Consider the following 20,286-nt stretch of genomic DNA (forward strand, 5'->3'; position numbering starts at 1 on the left):
GACCGTGAGCGATGTGCTGGGGTCCCCACAGAGCCCCGGGGTTGTCTCTCAGGAGACTGGCATATGTGGGTGTGGACCGTGCCCCTGACAACAGCTGGAGCGCCATCCCCGTCACCGGAGGCCCCCTGGGAGCCCGGGATGAGCCGGGCCCCTGTTCTGCCCCCTCAGCCCTTCCCCACCCCGGGGAGCTCCCCCAGAAAGAAAGGAGGCTCAGAGAGGGGAGGACGCTGCTCAGCTCCCCACACTCACCGACAGCTGCCCCCGCAGACACCAGAGGGTCAGCAGGGACAGCGGGAGGCCGGGAGGATGAGGCGAGAGGGCACGGGGCGATGGGGAGGGTGCCCCCGGTACCCACGGAGCTGGCAGCCGTGAACACCGGGGCGAGGGGGGGCGTGTGAGCAACCAGGGGCAGAGGCAGGCAGAGACGGGGCGGGGGAGCGACCGTTGGGATGGAGGAGTCTCTGCGGACGCAGGAGCGCATCTGAGCTGCCTCTGTCCAGGCGGGTGGGTGCCCAGGTGGGCTCAGAGGCTCACCCAGGAAGAGGAGATGGGCGAAGGCCACTGGGAAGCGGAACGGGGGATCGTGGGGCCAGAGCCGGCCTGTGGGAGCGCAACCTAGGGGCTCCCTGACTCACGAGAGGAGGGTTAATGGGAGGCTGAGGACCCTGGGAGAGCAGGGCGGACCCGCCCGGATGCCAGGGCCCTGAGGCAAGGTGAGCTCGGCCGCCCACCTTCAGGGGGTTTCCAAGGCACACCTTGTCGCAGCACCAGGCTCCTCTGGCGAAGACCCCCGCAGTGTGGAGGCACCCCTTCCCCCCTGGCCTCCCCTGTGCCCCCCCCCGATGGGCACGAGCCACTGGGCAGCCCTGCCAGGCAGCCGTGTGTGTGCAGGGGGATGGCGGGGGCTCTCCAGCCCCTCCAGCTGCAGGAGGAGCAGGCGGAGAGGCAGGCCTGGCACGAAGGCTCATGGCCCGGTGTCGCTCCTCCGGGTGGAGGCGCAGATGACAGCGAGTTTGCTTTCCGCAGAGAGTGACAGGCTATTTGCGCGGCGGGAAACAGAAGGAAATTAGATTTGTCCTTGAGAGTCCTCCCCCCGCTGGGGATGATCTGTCTTCCACTGGCTCAAACGTCAGGAGCAGGGGGGCCTCGGGGCACGCCGGTGGGGAAGACGGGGCGTCCCTGTTCCCAGCCCTGAGGGGCTCTGGGTCTGGGGGCCGGTCTGGTATAACAAACACAGCAGGGTCTCCTGATTTCTCGGGGAATCGCACCCTGCCCTTTTCCGTCTGTGGGAAGAGCCGCCTGGGCCGAGAGGTCTGCCCTCCCGCTTCTTCCTCTCTGACCGGGGTGTGGGCTGTGCGGCCTGGTGGCACGCTTGGCCCACCTTCACCGGGGCGTCCATACATCTGGACGCAGAGGGCCACCCGAGACAGGAGCCCCTTTCGGATGGCGCTAAAAGGGAGTCAGCTCTGGTTCGTCAGGCTTCCAAGCAAACTGGTCCAGAACGGCACCATGCTGGACGTGTTCACGAAGGCAGCCCTTCCTGCTGGAGTTGACGGGCGCCTCCCGGACGCCAGGCGGTGGTTCCGCCGCGGCCGCTCCTCAGCATGGGAGTGACGCCCCGCGGGAGCAGGAGGGGCGCAGAGGTCAGGCAGACGGTCCCTTGCCGCACGTTAGGGAGAGACGGGCTCGTCTGGAGCCCAGGCCCTTGATTCTGGCTTCTCTGCCCCTTTCTCTCGCTGATGGCGCTTTGGCAGGGGTGGCCCTGACCGTCCCTGAGGCCCTGAAGTGAAGGGGAGAGCCCAGTGAACCCTGGGAGGGGAGGACTGAACAGGGGGCCCCGAGGCTTACTTAAAATGGTGTCAGAGACGTGGCTGTGGGCGGGCTTCCTTCATGGGCTTTTTTCTGTCTCATGGACACACCGTCAGCTCTCCAAGCAGCCAAGCCTCCGCGGGGATCAAGCCCGGAAGCAGGGCGGGGAGCACGGGGCGGCTTCCAGCAGAGGCTGGGTGGCCTGCGAGGCTCAGCAGGGGGCCAAGCCACCCTGGGTGGGGGGTGGCTCAGCTGGGACTCTGGCAGCCTTTATACTTTGGTAGGTAGGTGGCCCCCGCTCTGTGTGATATCACAGGCACTGGGGGCCTCTTCCAAACCCTGAAACACCACCTCCACCTGCTTCCTGGTGCCTGCAGTCTCTCTGATCGGAGGACGGCTCTCTGCTCCTGACTTGGAAAAGAAGCTAGCTGGTCAGAGCCCACGCCGACGTCAGCCAGCTGCCCACCAAGGAGCAGGTACGCACAGGCTGTCAGGCCGAATGGCCCTCAGGCTCCCCAGGAAGGCCCTGCAGACGCCTCTCTGCGCCCTGGGGAGGCCTGGGCGCTCGGGGCAGATGCTTCTTAAGGTACACTGGGCCCTGCCCTGAGCCAGGCTCTCTGCCGAATGCCAGGCACGCTGCAGGCAGCGCCACACGCCCCTGAATGCAAGGGTGTTGCTCCCGGAGGGAGAGGCTGGCGACATGGACCGTCAGTCAGGGACAGACAGAGAGTCAGAGAGAGAGAGAGAGAAAAGTCCCATATGTCCCGGGCACCCTGATTTTGTTTGGTTGGTCAGAGAAGGGTGAACTAGCTGAGTTTTTGTGGGAGAATAGGAGTTCTCTAGGCAGTGAGTGGGGAAGAGGTCTCCATGCAGGGGAAAGAGAATACGAGGACACGTCAAAAAATCAGACCGACCTTCGAGTTTTCGAAGTCCAAGATACAGTCATCCGTCTTTGTGAGCGTGTTTGCCCTTCTGTAGGCTGCTGCTGCTGCTCAGTCGCTTCAGTCGTGTCCGACTCTGTGCGACCCCACAGACGGCAGCCCACCAGGCTCCCCCGTCCCTGGGATTCTCCAGGCAAGGGCACTGGAGCGGGTGCCGCTGCCTCCTCCGTCTGTAGGCTAGATTCCTGGCAAGGCACTTGTGTGGTCAGGGCCTCTGCCCATTGATGCTTTCTGTCTGCATCGCAGAACCACCCGGTAAGTAGATTCCACACGTTTACACAAAGTTACGAGTGTGCTCTGACTTCCCACACCGGAACCAGGGCTGGATATCTTCGGTGTTTTAAACTTCTGTCAATTTAGAGACAAAAGACTATCTTTCTACTTAAATGTGAATTCTGTGAATGATGGTAGCGGCATTTCCCCCTTTGAGTTGCCTTTTTCCAATCTTTGCTAATTTATCTGTTGGGTTTGTCATAATCTTCTTATTTACTTGCAAGGGCTCTTCGTATTCTCTAAATGGTCATCCTTTATTTATTTCAGGGGTTGTAAATATTTTCTCGCAGGCTGTTACTTCTCTTTGGCGTTTTTAAAATAGTGTCTTTGGCTGAATGGAAGCTGTGAAAAGGTTTTCAGAGTAAAATCTGCCTGTCGTCTTCTTCACAGTCCCCAGGTTTCAGGCTTAACCTTACACATTTTCCTTCCCCCAAATATGAAACTGTTCTTTATTTTATTCTGAAATTTTTGTAGCCTATGAAAATGTTCACACCCTCCATTCTGAGTTTCTGCGGCTGCTGTGGGGTCGGGACCCACGCTCCTCCGGGAAGCAGCTGACGGCGCCAGCGCCTCTCGTTGAAAAGGCTGTCTCTCCCTCACTGTTTTCCTGCATCTTTTTCTGAAATCAGTGACTGTCTGTGTGCTTGGGACTGAGCTTAGAATTTCTATTCTGTCCCTTACTCTGCATGTTTCTACATCAGTACCTCTTTGTCCTCATTATTATAATTTAATAATCAGTTTTAAAGCTAGACTACTAAAGTCCTCTTTGATTTTTTTTTTTTTTTTAGTAAAAATTATTTTGGCTGTTCCAGAACCTTTGCTTTTCTATGCAAAACTTTAGAAAGAGCTTGTCAATTTCTGTGAACAAAAACCTGTTGGGATTTGGATCTGGATTGAGCTGAAGCTATAGATCCAACTGGGAAATTGGTAACAACATCGACTCTTCCGATTCATAACTGTGGTCTCTCCATTATTTAGGGTTTCTTTAAGCTCTTTCAGCAACCGTTTTTTTTTTTAAATCATTTTCAGTATACAGGTCTTGGACAACATATCATCTTAGATTTGTCCCAAGTATTTCATTAATGTGTTTCCCCCTAGTATTTTAAAAGAAATGTTAATTTCTGATTGATTATTGTTGGCATATAAAAAAATAGATTCTATTGCCTCCTGTCTTGTAAACGTGATTAGATCTGGTTGCTTCTTGTCGATTCCCTTGTTTTTCCACTTAGACAATCTTGTCCTTGGTGAACAGAGACCGCTGACTGTTGCCTTTCCGATCTGTGCGTGTTGCTTGTTTCTTGCTGCTCTGACCGTGACCTTCGGTACAACGTGGAGCAGAAGCGAGGAGAGGGGACACTCTCGCTTCCCTCCCGGTCTCAGGGCAAAGGCATCCGGTCTTCACCATGCAGCAGAGGCTTCAGCTGTGCATTTCCCGTGGATGGCCTGTATCTGGTTAGGGAAGTTCTCCTCCATTTTCAGTTGGCTGGGGTTTTTAATCGCGAGTGGATGCTCGGTTTAGTCAAATGACTCTGACGTGTGTGTGTGTGTGTGTGCCTGCCTGTGTACCCATGTCAGCGCAGCCGACTGCATTGATTGGTCAGCAAGTGCAAAACCAGCTCCGGGCTCCCAGGTAAACGCACCTGGTTATGGCGTGCTACCCGTTTTATGCGCCTGGGCTTCTGTTTGCTCACACTTGCTGAAGGTTTGTGTGACTCTGTAAAACCAATAGGGCTGCCATTCTCTCTTTTTCTCTCTTGCAATGTCCTGGCCTGGCTTCGGAATCAGGGGGATGCTGGCTTTGGAGAATTAGCTGGGAAGTCCTCACCCCTCTTCTCCCCGCTGGACAAGTTAGTGCAGGGCCGGTGGTCCTTCTTCCTGAGCTCCTCCGTAGACGTCAGCAGTGAAGCCAGCGGGAGGCTGCTCGCGTCTGAGTCACACCCCTCTGTGCTCGGGGCGGCCAGCATCAGGCGGGTGGGCGTGTGTAGGTTCCCCTGCGTCGCCTCCCTTCTTTCTGGGGCCTCGTGTCGGGCCGCTAGCTGGGCCTTGTCTGAAAACCGTCACCTGGTGTACTTTTCCTGGCTGTTCTAGCGGCCTGAGGCAGGAGGATCCGTTAGCCCGCACCCTTCTACCCCAGCTGGGAGAGAAAGACAGCTGAGGCTTCTTTCAAAGTAGGTTTCTCTAACGGAGTTGGAGGGGCGAGAGTCAATTCATTTGCTCAGTACATCACCTCAAATAAAACCTTGGAATTTTTACTTAAAACAGAGCAGATTCAAGATTATCACCGTGGAGGCCTCACTCTGCGACTTGTCACCCAGGAAGCTCCGAGGTACCAGCGGGGGACGCGCCTTCGCGGGGAGCGTGAGGCGCTGTGTGCCCCCTGCCCAGCGATGGAGCCAGCCCCGCCCCTCCCTGGGCCGCGGGGGCCCTCGCCTCCGCTCAGCCTGTCCCCCAGCCGTCCACCCCCCCAGAGCTGCGGCGTCGCCCTTGCCTCCCCCCGCATCCTGTGACTGACAGCGTGCCTCTGCGGGTGGGGGCTGGCGGCCTGTGACTGCACCAGGAGATGGGAGACGCACTGCGCTCCCAGAACAGACGAGAAGAAGAGCCGCTTGCCCCTTCCCCGACTCCTTTTCTGAGTCCAGCCTGGCGCTTCCTCCGTCCTCGGCCACCCGCGCGGGGAGAGAGAGCCCTCTGGGAGGGGCGGCCGCTTCTCTGAAAGGCTGGAAGAGGCCGAGCGGAGTGCTGTGCCTTCAGGCGGGGGCCGCAGACACCCACCCTGGCACTCACACCTGTGGGGCCGACGCCCTCCTGGCAGCTGTGAGCGCCAGCTGAGCGTCACGTGTGACTCCAGGCTGTGCCCTCAGGGCCCGGGGCGGACCTGGGTACCCCCGAGTGGCCTCTCCTCGCACCACCGCCCCCCTGCCTTCCTAGCCAAGTTCCCAGTGCCCCCTCTGCCACAGGGCCTTTGCACAGGCTGTTCTTGAGACTGGTTCGTTGTCTCCCCAGTATCTCCACGGTTTCTCTCTCGAGTCTGTGTATACCTGTCCCCTCAGGGAGGCCTTCCTCGCCTCCTGTCTCATTCAGCAGTCCCTTCAGCAGCCCCTGATGGCAGATTTACGGTCTCCTGAAACCTGCTCATTTCTGTCTAGAACGCAAGCTCCAAGCGTGTGGATCGGCCTGGAGCATCTCCAGAGGTGAACACAGTGAGCCGCAGGGCTCGGTGGGAGCTCGCGGGGAGGGGTCCGGGTGGGGCGGGCCTCCCACAGCCTGGCACTCCTGGGTGCAACGCTGTCCTGGGCCCCAGGGACTTCAGTGTGTTTGCGGTTCTTGACTGACGTCTCACCCTTCTCTGAGGCAATTATCCAGTTAGAAAGAGCTGAACTAACCTGTCTGTGGCCATAACTTGAAGTGATGCTACGCAGGGTCCAGAGTGAAGCGTGTGTCTCCAGGATCAGGACCAGCATGCCCCCCGGGTCTCACCTGGGGGGTCCTCACCTGTACAGAGGGCCCTCACCTGTACAGAGGGCCCTCACCTGTACAGAAGGTCCTCACCTGTGGGGTCCTCACCTGTAGGGGTCCTCACCTGTGGGGGTCCTCACTTGTACAGAGGGTCCTCACCTGTACAGAGGGTCCTCACCTATGGGGGACCTCACCTGTACATAGAGTTCTCACCTGTGGGGGTCCTCACCTGTACAGAGGGCCCTCACCTGTGGGGTCCTCACCTGTGGGAATCCTCAGCTGTGGGAATCCTCACCTGTGGGGTCCTCACCTGTGGGGTCCTCACCTGTGGGGGTCCTCACCTCTGGGGATCCTCACCTGTACAGAAGGTCCTCACCTGTGGGAATCCTCCCCTGTGGGGTCCTCACCTGTGGGGTCCTCACCTGTGGGGTCCTCCCCTGTGGGGTCCTCACCTGTGGGGTCCTCCCCTGTGGGAATCCTCCCCTGTGGGGGTCCTCACCTCTGGGGATCCTCACCTGTACAGAAGGTCCTCACCTGTGGGAATCCTCACCTGTGGGGGTCCTCACCTGTGGGGTCCTCACCTGTGGAGTCTTCCCCTGTGGGGGTCCTCACCTCTGGGGATCCTCACCTGTACAGAAGGTCCTCACCTGTGGGAATCCTCCCCTGTGGGGGTCCTCACCTGTGGGGTCCTCACCTGTGGGGGTCCTCACCTTTCGTTGTTGCTCAGTCACTCAGTTGCGTCTGACCCTTTGTGACCCGATGGACTGCAGCACGCCAGGCCTCCCTGTCCATCACCAACTCCCAGAGTTTACTCAAACCCATATCCATTGAGTCGGTGATGCCATCCAGCCATCTCATCCTCTGTCGTCCCCTTCTCCTCCTGCGCTCAGTCTCTCCCAGCATCAGGGTCTTTTCCAATGAGTCAGTTCTTTGCATCAGGCGGCCATAGTGTTGGAGTTTCAGCATCAGCATCAGTCCTTCCAATGACCACTCAGGACTGATCTCCTTTGGGATGGACTGGCTGGATCTCCTTGCAGGCCAAGGGGCTCTCAGGAGTCTTCTCCAGCAGCACAGTGCACAGGCATCCATTCTCCGGCGCTCAGCCTTCCTTATGGTCTCACATGAGTACGTGACACTGGACGAGCCTCTTGGCTGCCTCCAGGGGGGCTTCATGTGAGGGGCTCCATGGAACTGTGGGCGCCCAGGAACAGGGGCTGATAGGCAGGGCTTTGGGGCTCGTGCAGGCCTAACTTTATGGGCTTCTTCGTGGGGATCGTCTTTTCAGGAGGGGCTCTGTGGCCGTGGTGTCTGGAGCCCTTAGGCTTCAAGGGCGGAGGTGGTCTCTCCCCAGGGTGGGATGCCCTCTTCCAGGATGGCCTCCCTGATGAAACCCCTTCCCCGGGGTCTAAGGGAGGAGGGGGGGAAAGGAGGTGGTGTGTCCGGGTGAGTGTGTGTGCGTGGATGTGAGTGTGTACACACGCGAGTGAGTGTGTGCATGTGAGTAGGCATCTGAATGCTCTGAATGTGTGTGTGGGTGTGAGTGTGCGAAGCAGACACAGGGGGTGGGGGCGCATGTGCCGAGGCTGGGCTGGTGGTCGGCTGGGGGCAGGTGGGGCTGCCGGGGGCCTGGCGGGCGGCATGGAGGGTGGGCTGTGTGTGGCCTGAGGCCAAGGTCAGCGTAAGGGGAAAGGCCATGGGGACCAGTGGGCTTCAGAGGGGCCCCTGATCATCCCTCCCATGGAGGGCGAGATTCTCGAGGAAAGGCAGGTGAGGTGTTGGGTGGAGGTGCGGGTGTGTGTGTGTGCATGCGTGTGCGTGAGTGTGTACATGTGTGCATATGAGTGTGTGCGTGTGTGTGTGCTTGTGTATGTGCGTGAGTGTGTGCGTGTGTGTCTGTGTGTGGGGGAGTGCGGGGAACTGGCGCAAAGTCAGGAGCAGGAGGGCTCCTCTGACAGCAAAGAAGCGGCCCCTCCCCGCCCTTCTCCAGCTGCTCCGACCCTGCCCTTTCCCGCGGGTGAGGTGAAGGCACAACCCCCTGCAGGCAGGTGGCCCCAGTCGGGGAGCGTGGAGGCCTGCCTGGAGGCAGAGTGGGCGCCACCCCCGCCCAGGCGCAAAGGCACGCACGGGCCGCTTCGGGGCCCATCATGTGGCAGCTTATGCAGGAATAATGAGGGGAGAGAGGCTGTGAGGGCAGGGCCCGTGTCTAATAAAGGGAAATGTATTCAGCGCTTTCCAGAGGAGCCCCAGTGCTTGTTGGTCTTAAAACAAAAGCACCACGTGCCAGCCTGAGGTTTGCCCCTGACTGACGCAGGGGGCTGAAGAGACCTGGGGTGGGGGTGCGTCCAGGGGGACGCAGCTGCCCTGGAGGACCCTTCTGCAGGGTCCCTGCCCCGCCCTGCTATTTCCTGCCTTCCTTCTTACATGGGTTGGCACACTCGCCTCGCCATCGGTCTCCTGGCCCCAGTCCCCCCGCGCTTCTCCACGAAGCCATGGGAATCTCGCTTCCAGGCACATCCATCCCGGTCAGTCCTCGGCTCCAGCAGCTTCCGTGGCCCCTTGTGGTTCTCAGGGCCCACCCTGGGTCCCGTCCCCAGAGGTCCTGCCGCCCCTTAGGGCTGTGTCTGGCCACCAGGGCCTGGCCTCCTGGGTCCCTGTGGCCTGGAGTGCTGAGCAGGCCCACAGTTCTGTGCAGGCTCTGGGCTCCGCCCCCCGGGGGTACCCGTCCCCCCAGGCTAGCCCACCCGGTGCAGGTATTGGGAGCAGACCTGCTGAATGGAAGGAAATGCAGATCAGCCCTGCGGCCTCCCCGGGAGATGAGAGCCCAGCATTGCCGGCTGTGAGGTCTGGACGGGATTATCCTGCAATTTAGGACGAAGTGTCTGCCTAAGGGAGTCGAGTGCCGAGCCTGCACCTGGGACGGTCCCTCTGGGTGGAGCTCGGGACCCATAGCCAGGCGGCCTCCCATCTGGAACTGGGGGCTCTGAGCTTTGCCGGGGGCTTGTGTTCATTACCCTGATGGGACTCAGTGAGGAGTCTGTCAGGGAAGGCCCTGGGGGAGGGAGCCCTGCTCTTGCTTCCAACGAGAAGAGGGCCGTGTTGCCTCTGGACAGCTGAGGAGCCGCTGAGTGGTGCTGTTGCGTGCGTGCGCGTGTGTGCACGTGTGCGTGGGTGCATGCGTGTGCGTGCGTGTGCATGTGTGCACGCGTGTGCTCACGTATGCACTCACGAGCAGCTTCTAATCTGTTTCCAAAACCCCAGTGAGCTCACGGGAGCATCAGTGAATATTTACTACCTTGCGTTTTTTTTTCCAAAAAAAAAAAAAAAGTACTTTTGCTGTCTGGTTATCAAATCTATTTTTATTGCTACTAAAATGCCTCCCATCCATTAAGATGAGGGGCTCCTGGTGAAGACTGCGCGTCAGCTGCTGCCGCTCCTTCCTGTTCCGGGGGAAGGGAGCCTCGGTTCGGGGCTCATGGCCACATTTCTGCGGCTCTGACTTTCCCTCGTCTTCTCCTGGAGGCCTTAAGAGAAGCAGACTCTCCAGCAGCTGCAGAGGTGTGACGGTGCCCGGGCTGAGCCGCCCCAAAAGCCGCTCCCTGGGCCGGGCCAGGCCTCCCCATGGCCTGGAGTCAGTGGTTTCCCTCGGGAGCCCTCAGGCCAGGTGCCAGGACCCAGCAGCCCTCGGGGGCTCAGCTCTATGGCTGGGCCGCCTACTGTCAGGAAAGAGTGAATGACGTTCCCATCGGAGACCACGAGCCCCCCACCGACCGTCGCTGGGTCAGCGCTAAAGAGAGAGGGGCAGTGGAGCAGAGTGGGGGCTGCAGACGGCGGTGCTGGCAGGCTGGGGCCTGTCCTCGAGGGCCACCACCCGGCACCGGGGAGGCCCTGAGTTGGCCTGTTGGTCCCATGTCTGACGGCCCCGGTCCCAGGCCTGGCGCTGTGGGCTCTGCACAGGCCCGGCTCCGAAGTGGAGGTAGGGTGGGCTGGCGACGGGACTGGCGGGGACGATCCGCCTGGGACCTGGGCCGTCAAGAGGGTCTCAGTGTCCCCAGGGGACAGGGAGGATGAGGGGAACATCAGGAAAGCATCCATGACGAGCCCCCCAAGCACCGCTTTCCAGCCATCAGACCAGAAGCCGGCCGGCTGCCCAAGGGGCTGAGCGGGGCGGGCCGGGGGATCTGCCGCCTCTGTCTGCCCTGCCCGGCTCCGCCTGTGTGTGCAGACCTGGGGGCTGGATGGCTGTGCCCACCCCGCCCCCGCCCCCGCCCCCATGCTCACGGCAGGACAACGGTGGTCCATGGTTCGTGTTCTGTGGATGCCAACGTGGGCAGCGTGCAGCTGGCTTTGTCCTTGAAGTGCTATGGGGCGGCAGTGAAGGGAGCCCACCCCCGGCCTAGGCTAGGCCTCTAGATGGAGGCTCTGAAGGGCGCAGGTGCTAGGCCTCTGTGTGGGGGTGGGGGCTGGGACAGTGTGGGGACCCACTGCTGGGGACCCGGGGTCGGCGGGTCACCTCTGCCACTGCCTGGCCTCCCGAGTGGGGCTCTGGACCCCCATCTGGGAGCCTGGGCTTCCTGGTGCCAAGGCGGGGACCACAGGCCTGCAGCATGGACACGGAGGTAACAGCTTACTCAGGCAGAGGCCAGCGTGTGGGGGCCATTCACGCACAGCTCCGTGACAAGCTGAGTCCCCAGCTGGACCTGGCATGGACCTGGGGCGGTCTTCGGACCCGGCAGGCGGCCCGAGGCTGCAGCCCGGGAGCAGCAGGCTGGCGGCCACCCATGACCCCAGAGGGGGCGAAGCATGTGGGGGCTCAGGAGTGTCAGAAGGCTCCTCTCTCTCTCTGGTTTTTCTCTCTGAGACCTGGCCGGGTTCTGAGCCCGAGGGCAGGCTGCATGCCTTCTTATTCACAGTCTCGGGGCCGGGGAGCTTTGGGTGTTTGTCCACTTGCTGATGTGACGTTGTGATGGCCCCCGAGGACACACTGCGAGTCACGGCAGGAGCGGGGGGTAGGCGCTGGACGGGGCTCTGCCTGAGCGGAGGCCCCAGGTCTGCGGGGCAGACAGGCAGGGGCAAGGCAGTTTAATGGCCCTGGCGGGAAGGGGACAGTCGTCGAAGGTGTGGGTTAGAGCTGAGACACGAGCCCAGCTGGGAATTGTTCCGGGCTGGGGGCTTGTCCAGCCAGATGGTGAACCGTCGCTCAGGTGTCGTCGGGGGCCTGGGTGAGGAAGTGAGGCGTGCACGCCGTCCACCCAGTTCCAGAGCGAAGCCAAGTGTCTGGCTTCTCTGGGTCACGGCATGATGACAGTTAAGCCAGGCCATGTGGATCTTGCTTTAAACTTCCCTCTAAAGCCAAAGTGGCTCCTTGGGCCAGCGCGCTTTACTTTCCTTGCATTCTAAAGCTCGGAGGCAAAATCGACATTTGGGGGATATTGACCAGCCCGTGGCTGGGCTGCTGGCCCTGCCCAGCTGTGTCCTGTGGCCAAAGGCAGTGCCGCCTGCCTGGGCATCCGGGGGCCGCTTGTCCCCGTCTGCCCCTGCAGGCCTGCAGTGTGGCTGGGCTGTCCCGTCATTGGGTTGCACCGTGTCGAGTGTCACGGTGGATCACACACCATGTCACGGCATGCGTGCTCCAATGTGCACTGTCAATCAGCCCCGTAATGACGTGGGGTCATCCGCGTGGGAGCACCAAGGGCAAGTCGAACGTGCTTCTCCCTTCAGACAGCGCCGTGTTGCGCCTGTTAGTATAAGCGGGCCCTCCCCAGGAGGGGCGGGGCGTGGTGCGCCTTTGCCTTTTCGAAGCAGGTTAATCTCCACTCCGGCACTGTCTTCTCAGCCAGGGATGGAGGCTGGACTGACCCCCTGACCCTGGGTTTCCCCTCGGGCACGGGGGACAAGGACCAGAGCTCCGCAGCTTGAAAGCATGGCTGCTCTGGATCCCTGGGAGGCTCAGGTTTCCCACCTGGATCTGAGCTGCCCTGGATCTTAGAGGAAGGGCTGGACATGCAAGCTGAGGGCCAGGAGACATTCGGGGTGGGGTGGGGGTGGCTGGCGCTGAGCTGCCCTTCAACCCCTTCAGCAGGGCAGCCCCCTGGGTTACCCGCCCACAGTCAGTGATGCCAATTCTAATCCTTAAGGTGGATCCACCGGCAGCTGCGTCAGTCTTCCTCCAGACCAGTCAAAACTCACAGCCTCGCCGAACAACTAGATTTGATACAGGGCCATCCCCCACACCCAGGCGATAGCTCTGGTCCCAGAAGCTAGGATTGTGACGGCAGAGATGAAGACAGAAGCTGAAATGCAGGACGTGCGTGGGGACGTGCCAGAAAACTGGATCTGTGCTTGAGTTTTCAAAGCTTTAATCTAAAGCACAGTCAGAAAAGTGTCAAAACATGAAAACCTCCCCGGCAGAGCCTTTTTCTGCCAAGGAGAAGGTCTTTTTCAGACCTCAGCCAGGCATCCCAGCTTTTCACACTGCTGCGGGGTAATTCACGTCTGGCGTGGGGTTGGATGGCTGAGGGCTGCAGACAGGATTTCACTGTAAACTTCTCAGGTTTGACTGCAGTGTTTCTGAATTTGTTTTTGAGGCGATGGCAGGTTTACAAGGGTTCACAGCAATGCACGCGTCGGCTTCGCCCGGCTGTATCAGGAAGGGAGTAATTTCTGTTGGTAGCTGACAACACCCGTGAATGATGCTTTACAAGCTGGGGATTCAGGACTATGTCTGCGGAGAACAGACAGTAGCAGAGTCAAGTGTTTTTACAGAAACCTGAGGTTCAGCCAAGAGCAGGCAGCCCTGGGGCGCACGCTCCGCCCTTCAGAATCGGTACACTGGGGGAGCTTTCTCCGGTTACTGGAAAGGCGATCCAGCGTTTTCTGTCTTGCTTCTTGGTTGAGCTCCGTCAGCAGGCCCAGGGTTTAGACATCAACTCCTGCCGGCTAGGAGTGCCAGGCTCAGCTCCTGAGCAGACCAAGTAGGCTGCCCAGAAAAACCTGAATTCTCAGAGAAGCAACAGCAAGGGGCTTTGTGGCCCACGTGCACCCAGGCGGCGTCCGGGACACACTTGCGCTCACAGAGCTGCTGGCTGTCTGTCTGAGACTCGGGTTTTACAGGGTGCTGGCAGCCTTACTCTCAGCCTACACCCACCCACACACACACTGGGGCTGATCACACCAACTGCCTCCTTCTGGGCCCGCCAGCCGGGCAGCCACGCCCCCGGCCCAAGCCTGGAAACGGGCCTCCATGATAGGCACCCCGGAATCGGGGAAGAGCCTGGGTGCAGGTCGCGCTCCGGGGGCCCAAGGACCAGCCTCGACCACCCCGGAAGTTTCGAGAGGGAGCAGGGTGGGGGCGCGGGGCAGCGTGCAGAAAGGCGCCCGTGGCCCGAGCTCCCTGAGCCGCTGCCCTGCTTCCGGGCTGCCCCTGGCCACCGACCCCCCGAAGCCCAACGTTCCTGGGGAGGTCGTCCTGGTGGGCCTATCCCCCACCTGAGGCTGGTGCCCACGGAGACAGGCAGGCCCAACACTGCCACTGTGGGTGGGGAAGGAGGCCAGAGAGACCAGGGGGAGGGGTGAGTGGACCGCAGGCCTGGGGGCAGCGGCCCAAGGCGCCTGCCTGAGCGCGAGCTGCCGCAGAGGAGTGGGCCTGACCTGGGGCTCACCCGTGCGTCTCCTCCTCTTCCCTGCTTCCCCGGGAGCCCCGAGCTTCAGACTCAGAGCGCCTGAGATTCGGGCGGGCTCCCGGTGGCCGCCGTCACGAGCGATCCCGGATGCAGCGTCCTCACAGAGGCCCGTTTGCTGTTACAGTTCTGAGGGTCAGAAAGTCAAAACGGCCTTGCTGGGCTGAAATCAAGGTTGGACGGGGATTGCCCCGAGGCTCCGGGGGAGCTTCTGGTCCCCTGTGGCCGAATTCCTGGGCTGGGGTCCCTCCAAGCCACAGGGCCCGAGAAGTCCCTCTCAGGCTGTGTGCTCTGGTGCCTTCGCCTCCTCTGCCCGCGTGACTGCACTGCAACGCCAGGGCCGTCTGGGCAGTTTTGAGCGCTGCCCTGCCCTGAGGTCCGCCGATTAGCAGCCCAGGAGAGCGGTCGGCCGTGTGTTCCGGGACTGGGGCGTGGACACGGTCAGGGCCCCTTTCCGGCCTTCCCCTTGCCACCAGCAGGCCAGTGTGGAACTTCCCAGAGCCTCAGTTTCTACTTCCATACGGTGGGGAAGAGAAGCCCCGATGGGATTCTGCACGTGGTGGAAACGACAGGTAATTCTCCCAGCACTGCTCCCGAAGGCCGAGCTACGTTATACAGGCTGGGAGGAGGGCACTCTGGCCAGGCTATGGCCAGTGTCCGACTTCCGGACACAGGACAGCAAGCGTCACGAGGCAGAGACCACGAATCTGGACCTCACAGTTCAGGACATGGAATCAGGTGCTTAGCGGACAGAGCGGATGAGTGAAGGGATGCAGCTATGTCTTGCTCGTGGGAGGGTGTTAGAGGGAAAGTGAACCATTTTCGGGTGGGGACAGAGAAATCTGAAGATCCTGGAGCCCCCAGACCTGCCTGTGACCCCACCCCAGGCGAGGGGAGGGGAGGGACCACACCCAAAGACCCGCATTTCCTCTGCCCCTAGCTGCGTCTCCTCCAGCCATCAAATCCCATTTCCTTCCCCACAGGAGACACTTGGCTCTCCAGAGAGGCCACGTGCCCAGCAGCCCTGGCCTTGCTTGCTCCACTACCCCCAGATGCTGCCAGGATCCCAACGTACCCCGGGATGGCAGCATGCCACAATCCATGCCTCTGACCCCATTTGTCAGGGACAAAATGACCCAAGTGCCTTCACTGACCACCTTCCAAAGCACCGACTGGCTGCTCATCCTTCAGGGACATGGAGCTGGCCTGAGCCCTTGTTCCACAAGCCGTGGGCCAGGCATCCCCCTACTGTGACGAGGCCCCGTGGGGGCAGTTTAGTGGGACAGAGTCCTGGTGCGAATGTGCTGCTCCAGCCCCTGGACGAACAGCTGACTTCCTGTGGCAACTGCATCCTGGTCTGGCAGCCTCGGGAGCAGGGCTTCTGAGCAGCCCCTGGGGGCTTTGCTGGGCTGGGCCAGCTGCTTCCCCTGGCACGTGGGGCAGCCCGGGTGCAACCTTCCCCCCGGCTGGAGCGCGCGGGGCAGATGCCAGTGAGGCCTGGTGCAGCCCTGGGAGAGTGGGAGGGGTGTGGGTCCAGCCACTACCTTCCTCCCAGGCCCATCGACTCACCATTCCCCCAGCAAATGCTTCAGTTTAGTCGCTCAGTCGTGTCTGACTCTTTGCGACCCCACGGACTGCAGCACACCAGGCCTCCCTGTCCATCACCACCGCCTGGAGCTGCTCAGACTCATGTCGGTCCAGCCGGTGAGCCATCCAACCATCTTATCCTCTGTCATCCCCTTCTCCTCTTGCCTTCAATCTTTCCCAGCATCACGGTCTTTTCAAATGAGTCAGTTCTTCACATCAGGTGGCCAAAGTATTGGAGATTCAGCTTCAGCATCAGTCCTCCAATGAATATTCAGGGTTGATTTCCTTTAGGATGGACTGGTTTGATACCCTTGCTGTGCAAGGGACTCTCAAGAGTCTTCTCCAGCACCACAACTTGAAAGCATCAATTCTTCGCCACTCAGCCGTCCTTATGGTCCAACTCTCACATCTACATGAGCACTGGAAAGACCAGAGCTTGGACTATCTGGACCTTTGTTGGCAAAGTGACGTGTCTGCTTTTTAATATGCTGTCTAGGTTTGTAATAGCTTCTCTTCCAAGGGGTAAGTGTCTTTTAATGACCCTCCTGACATCAACAGGAAGGAAGCAGGATCTGTCCTTTGGATCCCAAATAGGCATGGAGGTGGATTCTTCCCTGGAGCCTTGGGCAGCCTGTGAAGACCTGCCCACACCTTGATTCTGGCCTTGGGAGAACTTGCCAGGGGGACCAAACAGGCGCACTGGATTTCTGACCTCTGGAACTGTGGATAACACATTTCTGGTTTTATGAGGTGCTGATTTGTATTTTGGCAGCGATGATAGCATGGCCCACCGTTCTCTGTGACCTAGCAATATTTTTAGGTATTTTATGGATTCTTAGAACTTAATGGGGCTTATAAGCTATACTGAGACTGCCTAAGGGCAGTAACTTCCCCTGTGGCAAGGCGGCAAGCTGGCTAATAGAGCAAGATGAACCTGGGTGCAGGTCCTGATTCCCTTACTCGCTCTCTAGGTGGCCTTGGTGAGCTTCCCAAAGGCTCTGCACCTCAGTTTCCCCATCTGTAAAACGGGGACAATCACAGCGGCTGAGGATTCAGTATGGCGATGCACATGGAACGCTCAGCACAGGGCCTGGCCCTGGGGAGCTCAGTGGGCAGCGCTGGCTGTGATTCCCACGGCGCCTCTGAGCGGTGGTCGTCTGGTCCAGGCACTTCCACGCTCCGGAAGCTCGATCTCCACAAGACGGACAAAGTAAAAGCCTCCTGCTCCCACACGGCCTATGAGGGTTCTGGGCTGGGTGTCGGGAGAGCAGGGGGCCGGCCTGGCTTCGGCTCAGGCTCCGGGCGAGTCGGGCAGGCCAGGGTCCTCCCTCCTTCCGGGGCCTCAGTTTCCCTGTCTGTGAATCGAGAGGGTTGGCGCTAATCCCCCTTCTAGTTTTGAGATTTCATGTTCTGTGAATTCAGGTCAGAGCTACACTGCTGGTCTCATATGTAATTATTTCTTCTCAGGATTACACATTTTTGAATAAAAATGAAATAAGACCTTCAGAATAACTGATGAAATACTTTTTGACCTAACATTAATATGCCACATGGAGGCAGGATAATGAATCAGGAAGATTAAAGATGTGGGGAGCCCGGGAGTATAAGCTCTGGGCTGGAGCCGAGCCGGCGGGGGAGGCGGGGTGGTTGTTTCCACGTATATTTATTTGCTCTGACATTAGTGCATTAAGCTGGTGCATATGTAATTTCACATAAAACTCACAGCGGTGGAATATTCCTCAGCTCACACAGGCCGCTCTCGTCTCATCATCAGAGTCTCCCCAGTGACACTGGAGGGGCCCTGTGCCCCCAAACCCATCCCAAGGGACTGAGCAATAGCACCCGCAGATTTGGGAGGAGGGACGGGCTGTGGGGCATCTAAGGAGACCGGCGGGGTGGGAGGAAGGAGGCCAAGTGTAGGGAAACAGGGGACACTCTGCGGCCCCCAAGCAGGCCCTGGGCTGATGGCCAGGGCACAGGTCACGCGGGGCAGTGTGCTGGGCCCCTCGGGAGGCCTGGGGGCTGGGCTGGGGTCTCCGCCTCCGCAGAATCAGGTCGTTGTCCCTCTGGCCCGGCCTGGCCTTCTTCTGACCTGGCCTCTGAGCAACCCCTGGGCTCCGGGCTGGAGCCCTTCCACCCCGACTCTCTCCTCTGACCCCTGTGGCTGCCCGGCCAGGGTTGGGTGGTCATGGGTGGGCAAACTGGGTGAGAAGTCCTGGGGCCTGCCCCAGGGCACAGAACTGGCCCTCAGCCGGGTTGCTGAGCCCGAAGTCCCCGGCTCTGTTGCAGCCCGTCCCCCTCCTGTCCACACCCTCACCGGCTGCTGGGATTCTGGGCCTCTGTACCCCACCTCTGTCCACCTGCCTGCATCCCTGAGGCAGAGGGCACTAGCTGTCAGCTCTCAGAAGGGGGCCCACTGGCACCCCGCTCCTCCAGGTGTGGCTCTGGGGCCAGTCGCCCTGCACATCCACCAGGATGGCGGCCCAGGCTCATCCCAGACTGCCCCCCAGTGAGGCCCGGGAGGTGTACGTGTGTGACCCCAGCTCCCCGAGGCGCTGCCTGGAGGAGCTCCCCTATGGAAAGACAGCCAGAGGGCTAGGAAAGCCCCTGCCCAGGGCTGACAGACGCCCAGCACCTAGGACCTCCGGCTCCACGTGACCTGGTCCTGCTTGAAGAGGGCCCCTCCCAGAGGTGTGGGGGGCTCGGGGGCTGACCTGTGCCCTCTCGGGGTCTAGGGCTGGGGAGGACAGAGAGGGGCCCTCCTGGTCTGCTATCCCAGAGTCTTTCTACTCAGCCCTGAGTAGCCTGTGCGGCCAGGGTCCCTGGGGTAAACCTGCCATCTGCCCAGGAGCCCAGGGAAGGCCCGGGCGGGGGCTCTGGTTAGCTGGGCTTACGTGCCAAGCAGACCCCACAGGCAATGGAGTGGGCCTGGAGGGCCCCTTATGGGACGTGCCTCCAGGCGGGGAGGTGGAGACAGATGTGCAGAGCGGGCGGGCGGGCTCGGAGGGTGGAGGAGGCCCCAGAGGCCCCAGGCAGGCGCTACCCTGCTGCATTCAGAGCGTGCCCCTGACTCGGGTGGGCGGCCAGCACCCAGGATGCATCCCCTTCATCAGCCAAGTGGGGCTCAGGCCGGAGCACCGGTCCGGATCAGAGTGGGCTCAGCTCCCAAGCTCACCCCGCGCGTGGCCTCGGGCAGTGATGGAGCCCCCGCCTGTAAAGGGGGTCAAGGATGCCTGCCTGGGGGGTCACAGGCTGCTGGCGAGGCTTGCTAAAGGTAGGGGCACTCCTGGGGTTAAAATTCCCACTGTTGCTATGGTTACGGGGTCAGTGTCCCAGGACTCACCCCTCCCCCAGGGCACGGACTCTCCACCTCCCCTCGGCTCCCGCTGCTGGGTGCTCAGTGGAGGGGGGTCCTGGAGGATGAGCAGTGTGCCTGTGCCCAGAGCTGAGCAGCCCTCACTAGTACTTAGCGACCAGATGCTGCTGGGGGACCGCGTCTGTGCGTCTGCACCCGCGCAAGTGTCTTTGTGTGCGTGCGCGTGCATGTACGTGCGTGCGTGTGTACGTATATGCGCGTGTGTCTCTCTGTGCGTGCGTGCATGCACGCGTGTGCACGTCTGTGTGCGTGAACGCGCGTGTACGTGTGTGTGTACAAGTGTGTGTGTGAATGTGTGCCTGTGTTCAGCACTCTGCTCCCCTGTGGCTGCACATTTTGTAAGCCTGTCACAGATTTAAAGAAACCTCCCAGCCTACTTTGTACGTTGATGACGTTAGGCTCGAGAATCTGACGCAGTGGGGGCTGCGGCTGAGGGCGCCTTCTGCTCAGACCCCAGCTGCCAGGCGCTCGTCTGCTCAAAGCCGGCCTGGCTTCCTCCCAGTCGTCACGTGTGTGTGGACGCACGCCCGCACACGCGCGTCCGCGAGCTCGGGAGCTGAGGGCCTCCTGTCCCAGCTCCTTGGCTGGGTTTCCCCTGTCCTCACGTTTCTTCGTTCACCGGGAAGATGGCTACATCAAGGCACCATGTTTATACGCTGGAATACGACGCAGCAGTATTCCAACCCGACCTACAGATGTCCTTGTGCACACGGAAGAATTCGCAAAGCTGTTACTGAGGGACTAACCGAAGTCAGAGCGGAATACACGCTACGCTGCGCCGCGCAGCCCCTTTCTGTTTGGTCCCGAACGCCCAGTTTCCCCCTCCCTCCCCCATCCCTCTGCCCCCTCCCTCCCTCCGCCCCCCTCCCTCCCCTCCCTCCCCCATCCCTCCGCCCCCTCCCCTCCCTCCCCCCTCCCTCCGCCCCCCTCCCTCCGCCCCCCTCCCTCCGCCCCCCTCCCTCCGCCCCCCTCCCTCCGCCCCCCTCCCTCCGCCCCCTCCCTCCCCTCCTCCTCCGCCTCCCCTCCCCCCCCCCCCCCCCTCCCCCCCTCCCTCCCTCCCCCCTCCCTCCCCGCCCCCTTGGCAACCGCAGGTCTGTCCTCTGCATTTGTGAGCCTATCTGTGTTTCATAGATTTCTACAGTTTTCAAATGCACAAATCTCTACCCTG

The sequence above is a fragment of the Ovis aries genome, chromosome 3 (assembly GCF_016772045.2).
Source record: "Ovis aries strain OAR_USU_Benz2616 breed Rambouillet chromosome 3, ARS-UI_Ramb_v3.0, whole genome shotgun sequence".
Classification (NCBI taxonomy): Eukaryota; Metazoa; Chordata; class Mammalia; order Artiodactyla; family Bovidae; genus Ovis; species Ovis aries.